This window comes from Salvelinus alpinus, chromosome 9 (genome assembly GCF_045679555.1).
Source record: "Salvelinus alpinus chromosome 9, SLU_Salpinus.1, whole genome shotgun sequence".
NCBI classification, from domain to species: domain Eukaryota; kingdom Metazoa; phylum Chordata; class Actinopteri; order Salmoniformes; family Salmonidae; genus Salvelinus; species Salvelinus alpinus.
In genome coordinates, this window is record NC_092094.1 from 84274217 (window position 1) to 84280934 (window position 6718).

A 6718-nucleotide genomic window follows, 5' to 3' on the forward strand; every position below is an offset into this window, starting at 1 on the left:
AGTTCAACGATGGTGGCCAGTGGCTTACTTTTCATAGTTGCTTTAATAATTTGATAATTGAAGAGTCGACCACTTGGGGAAGTGAGTACAATGTCTACCAATAGGGTACAGAACGAGAGCAGGTGGGAAACTTATCTCTCCCTACTGTGGTACAGTAACAGTATATCTGTAATAAAATAGGACTGCCCAATAACTACATGTTGGTATTCCAGCTTGACAAATAATCCAGTTTAATTCATCGGCTCTTTTCCGTAATCGATGCAAAAACATCACACAATCGCTATTGATCAACACAGGACTTGATCAACACTAGCAAATTTCATGCATCATGTCCAAATCATACGAAAGTATCTAGAATTGACTGTGAAGTTTAACAAAGTCACTTATCGATGATTTGAACATGATGCACAAAAAATGCTAATATTTGTCCCATGACTTGAATGGGATTTGTGCCACAAATGCTAAAATGTTAGCATTTGGAAACAGTACCAGGTAAACTAAACCAAAGCATGGATTGCTGTCAATCCTTGTCCATATACTGCTTACAGGGTAAGGAAACCAATGTGTGATTGTGTAATTTGGGGGAGCTATCCCTGGGCTTCCGAGTGGCGCTGCGGTCTAAGGCACTGCATCTCAGTGCAAGAGGTGCCACTGCAGTACCTGGGTCAAATCCAGGCTGCATCTCATCTGGCCGTGTTTGGGGTCCCTGTCGTCCGGGGTTGGCTGGGGTAGGCTGTCATTGTAAATAGGAATTTGTGCTTAACTGACTTGCCTTGTTTAACAAATAAATAAAACAGCACACATTAAAACATATAGTCTTTCTTAAAGACACTAAATGACTAACAGTACCCCAAAGAACTATATTTCCACATCTAAGCTAATGATTGACACTACTACTATAAGACACAATAACCAATCCAAAATTGAACAAGTGTGAATTAATGATGAAACCTTAAATGTTTGCTGAAGTTGCAACAACCCAGACTGAATATGCCAATGGAATAATGATAAATATCCAGAGCAAATCAGGAATACATGTTTTCTTCAAAACAAAGTGAACCAGATACAACCCTGCAGAAACATGGTGCAAATTACAGACAATGCTGACAAGGTATTTCATGAATAAGCAGATGTAAAAAACGACTATATATTATCAAAGAGCTGTAAACTACTGTAAGCTGCTAGCTACTACAAGAACATGCTTTGGCATGTGCTAAAGGCATCAACATCGAGCATTGTGTTCAATGGATGATTGATGTCTTAGATATTCTGAAACAGATTTTTTTTTATCCATCTGATTTGGTTAAAGGGATGGGAGCAATCCCTTTGGAATGCATATGAAAATGGCTGGGTCAGTGCTGGAATCCTCCATAAAAATAAACACACACACACACACACACACACACACACACACACACACACACACACACACACACACACACACACACACACACACACACACACACACACACACACACACACACACACACACACACACACACACACACACACACACACACACACACAGGGGTTTTAGTGACTGGGATCATTTACAGGGTTACATATTCATGTTCATATGCCAAGATCATCCTTATTCATTGCGTGCCTACCACAGTTGATAATGCCCAACATTTACAAGCTGCATGCATATCAGAGAATGAGATGATGTAATATAATAGAGAAATATTACACTTCCCTTCCAGTGCTTACTGGATGACATTGGCCAGACGCTCAGTTATAAAAGTTGTTGTTCATAATGCCCTCTTATCAGGTGTGTTATCAAACCTTCCCTTATCGCAATAGTGGCAGCTGATTTAACAGGGAGAATCAGATGCAAAAAAGAGAAGAGACCTGCTCGATGCATTGCACACACTTGATCACTCTTAGGAGAGCAAATGTGGAAGCAGAGTTATGACAGAAAGTAATACAGCACACACAATTCATGTCATACAAGACTTTGGGCTAGTGTTACACTCACAGAGCTCCTTTATTTCATTGCACACCGAGAACCAAAGAGGAATTGGTACTCTGCAAATCTGACATAGAGGCTTCAATTTAGACAATAAATACATATTTGATAAGAATAACAACATGTTGAAGCAGTGTGTGTGTGTGTGTATGTGTCTGCGTGCATTTGTATGTATGTGTGTGTGTGTGTGTGTGCGTGTGTGTGTGTGTATGTGTGTGTGTGTGTGTGTGTGTGTGTGTGTGTGTGTGTGTGTGTGTGTGTGTGTGTGTGTGTGTGTGTGTGTGTGTCACCACACAATTATGAAGTACTAAACTATGCATTGTGTCCATTTAATCTAACATGACCTGTTTTGACCCAACAAGTAGCCTAGGCTTCTGGTTTCAAAGTAGCTAGAATTTGAGTTTCTCAACGATTTCATCTGTCTCAAAATGATGGATACAGGGGCTGTTACATGAATTAAAGAATAGGCCACACTGCATAGGCCCAAATGCTTGGAATTTCGAAAAGGCAATAAATAACAATAGTATGCTAACCTGGTCCCCAGGTTAAGCATGGGCCTAAGTTTTTGGTCAAATTTGACCAATAGTAGCCTAGAAAACATTCAGTAAAGTATTATGGTCTTACACATTATGGGTCTTACACATCTGATATTCAAGATGGTAACAAGAGAGCAGTGCAGTAAACGTGGGAGCAAAGTAGAAAGGGCCTTGCTTCCCGTGATTCACTGGCAGGAGAATGGTACTCCCACAGAGTTCATTTTGATAATTATTTACTGGTCAATTGCACACATGGTCCAACCAAAATTTGACCTCCACGTTAAACCCAACAACCAGAAAGACACACAGGATTTGGAGAGATGTGGGGGAGTGCCACACTGGGTGCCGTGGGGGGAGGTTAAGTGCCTGTTCAAGGGATCAACGACAGGCAATGGTATCACTCCAGTTGCCAGCTCACTTCCCACCAGATTTTTTCCCGGTAACCGGGATTCGAACTGAGAACCCTCCAGCTCGCCTCTCTACCCGCTAGGCTACGTGCCGAACAACAACTCCAAGATGCGTTAGTCACAATTTAACTCACTCAACACTGGACCGAGTGATGTTATGAAGGTAAGGTTACAGATGAATAGCTACGACATGGGACAGCAATTGTGTTGACCGTTTGGCTTTAGCGGAAGTCCTCCCCTCTCACTCTATCTCTCTCTCACATCATGTTTCTGTTTTTCATTTTGCCTATGAGGCGCGTGCGACGCACTTCAAGTTGAATTAAATTTCAGCTCCATTGATTAACAGTCCTTCATTAAAACAGGCAGCCATCATCACGGCTCTCTGATTCAGAGCCACAATCAATACAAAAAGAAAATCATTAAGAAAAAAAAGAAACGAATAAAAGAGTGCATGTTGAACTTGTCCATAGTTATGAAACATTGAATATAGCGGGGTTATTATTAAAACGTTGCGTTGGGTTTGAGGCTGCTATTTTGCAAGTTGGCAAACTACATGCATAAGAGTTGCCAACCGGGACAGAACTAAGCTACAGCCTAATCAATAACAACAGCACTTCACATCAGTAACATAGTGAAATATGCACTTTTAAAAAGTTGCATGAAATAACACACACACACTAACTTCCATCAAAATACAAAACTTAATTTGTGACCATCTTTCATTCAACATATTTTAATCAACCTTTAACTCAATGGCTAATAATGAAGTTTTACAAACTGCCAACTTGTAAATAGCTACAGAAAAGTTGGCCCATGATAATAAATGGAAGAGAAAAGTGGTTGAGAATACTCTACCTTACACAGACAGGTCATATCAAATCCCCCAGGTGCTACTGCGTAGGAGTGGTGTCTTCAATAGCGTAATAGCGGCTCTTTCCCTATGATTGTGAATGTGCAGTTTTAGTCATGTAGGCAGCTATCAACTCCTCCTCCAGCCTTTGCCCTCTCAGTCCATCCCCTGCAGCGACACCAAAATCGTTGCAGAGACCTAGGTAGGTGCCTATACAGCTGTTTGAAGCCACTACTGACCTTTACTGCCACAGTTACGGAGAAAAAGTCGGGGATAATTTGGATAACTGCCACAGAATATTTGCCCTCTCTCCCCCCTCCCCCTCGGGGTCCATAACGTCAACGTGTGCCCCTGGGTTAGTGTAAGTCTTCACCAAGAAAACAGCAGTGACAGTTGACACTCGGTGCAAATCTTGAATACCACAGTAGTTCTGGAAAAGGTCGGTTGGATTCCACTGTTGATGAATAAATAACAAGACAATAGTAGCGTCGCGTCTGCAGCAGAGTGAGATCAGGGCCTCGCAACAGTATCGCATAGCTGCTAACATTGTGACAGACCCTCAGGAAGTTTGAGACGGTGCATATGGGGGCCAGATGTGTATGCAAATTATCAGGAACCCCCTTCTTCACAATGACCTCAGTTCAGTTATTGTATGAAAACTTGTAGCCTAATTAGTTTTGCCTCTTGGAAATATGCATTTGCATCGAGTTGCTGCAATTAGTGTCGTGGACTGGAGGCCACTGATGGTGTCAGTATTGAATTTACTATAGCAGAAAGTAATGTGCAATGTTTGATATGCTTGTTATCAAATCCATTGTTTCATAGGTTTCTGTGGGAAATTATGTCAAATAGAAAGAAAAAAATAGAGACATCTAATGAGTTGTCTGTCATCAAGTAGCATACCTTTAAAGACAACATTATGGGATAATAATTCAAAAACTCTTCCATTTAACTCTGACCCTAAGATGAGATGACCCCTCATTCCTGAATATACTTGCTTTGAAGATTTATGCAGTTTTGTAGGGACTACCAAGCGCGCACATTCCATTATCTCCGCTAGAGGGAGTGGTATTTCACCAGACCACCGAGGACAAGGGAGGCATTTTTATTGTACAATAACACATTGCAATTCATGAACTGAACTAATGGCAGGAACCTGCCAGCAACAACACGCACTATGTTTGTATAATTAACCCATTCATTCAATTCATAGGCTAAATATACAAGTTTAGGGTCCATGTTGATAGGCTATTGATAAAGACATTTGAAAGAGAACATTAAGTTACATTCAAATTATAAAATAGTCAGTCACATTAAAAATATCAATATATTTGAATGCGATTAAGTGCATGAGAAAATGTATTCCAATTGAGGTGCACCAGGGGTTTGAGAAGATCACTTGTGTTTCATGGTAGAAATATAAATTAAGAGATCAGATTATCCCTTCAAAGGGAAAATCTATAAATGCAATTTGTTAAAGGCACAGAATCCATCAGGTCTGAGGAATTACAACAGTGGCCCTGTTTAGTTCCCAATGAAAAGACTCTTCCTCAGATGGTTACATTTCAAGGTGATTATTGCCTCACTTAGTAAGCAGGTCAATGAAACCAGTGTGTTTCCATGCATGTATGGAGTTATTATCAGTGCCTTGGTGGGATGAATGAATAGACTGATTTCTGCTCAAACTACAGTACGTTCGTGCTTTTCGGGGTAGGCCTACATTATAATGGTCTTATTCTCTTAATATTCTCCTCTTTCTATAGATGTGAAGAGAGAGCTGGATAGAGACTGTAAGGTAAGCTCCATAGATGGTTGTTTTCCTACTGCTCTACACTGTTCCACTAACCCAATCATGATGATGTTGTAAACCCAGTGAAGTAACTCCCATGTCAAACAGGCAGAGAGATGAGCTAAGAAACATCAACCATCAGACAGAACCGCCATTAGTGATGTCCCGGGATCAAACAAACCAGGCATTAATCTCAACTCCCTCTCAAAAACGTTGCATAATTCAAAGAAAGACAAACATTTTTCTTTCCATGGTTCAAACCAAATCAGAGGGCAGCTTCACTAACTCCACCTGCTGTCAGCTCGCCTCCATCCCCCCATCCTCCAAATTTCATTTGGAAGACATCTCTCTCCCTTTTCCCCCTTGTCTACCTCACTATCTCTCTCCCTTCTCTTCCCCTCTCTCTACATTCAGTGCACCTCACCCCGTAGATTTACTTGCTTAACAAATATGGGCAGGAGTCCTAAGTGGTTTTTGAAATCTTTGAATGGACTTTGGAGTGCCTGTACTGTGCTGATCTGTGCTGGGTGGCTGCAGGGCTGTTCTTTCTGCTCCCCCGGATTCCCTGGTTGGGAGATGGCAGAGCTGGGTGGAGAGGCAGTCTGGAAATGAGATAAGGATGTTTGATTCATAGGATCTGACAGGAAATCTATACTCTGCAATGTTTATAATCCAGCCATTACTACACGGCCAAATGAAATAACAATAATCCAATAATTGACTCCATATTTACCTGAGGCAGATTCTCGGCTTTAACGGTGAAGTGCTCAGCGTGGTGGTGGGGGTTGTCAAACAGCTGATGGAGAGTAGACAGACATGCTCCAGAGTTGCAGAGAGTAGCAGAGCATGGAGCTCCATGCTCCCAAGGATGCAGCGGGAATGGGCTGGGAAGCAGCATTCTGAGCATCGGGGTTCACGGTGCCTGATGGTCTACCTGTATGGTCCTCAGGGTCAGAGCTCAGGGGTCGGTCACCACTGGTCATTAAAATAGCATATATGCAGGTGGAACTGACAGCTGAACTATGGAAAACACCAAAATACTGTACCAACACCAGCAAAACTGGCAACACTTGGACATAGTGTTAGGAGAGATTAAAATCACTGGTCCTAATTCAGGTTCTTGTTTTTTCAGGCTACATCAAATCAAATCAAATGTATTTATATTGC

General features: G+C 41.5%; 1 protein-coding gene across 2 annotated transcripts in view; it reads right to left on the bottom strand.

Annotated features, from left to right (window-relative positions):
* The window catches only part of LOC139530818 (steroid hormone receptor ERR2-like), a 64445-nt gene extending 60411 nt beyond the window's left edge, over positions 1 to 4034 (bottom strand). The window contains exon 1 of one of the 2 annotated variants that reach the window (XM_071327541.1): positions 3768 to 4034. The gene's annotated coding sequence lies outside the window, so the exon portion shown is untranslated. The remainder of the gene's footprint in view (positions 1 to 3767) is intronic. The other variant, XM_071327540.1, reaches the window with a different exon arrangement.
* Between the last annotated feature and the right edge of the window lie 2684 nt (positions 4035 to 6718).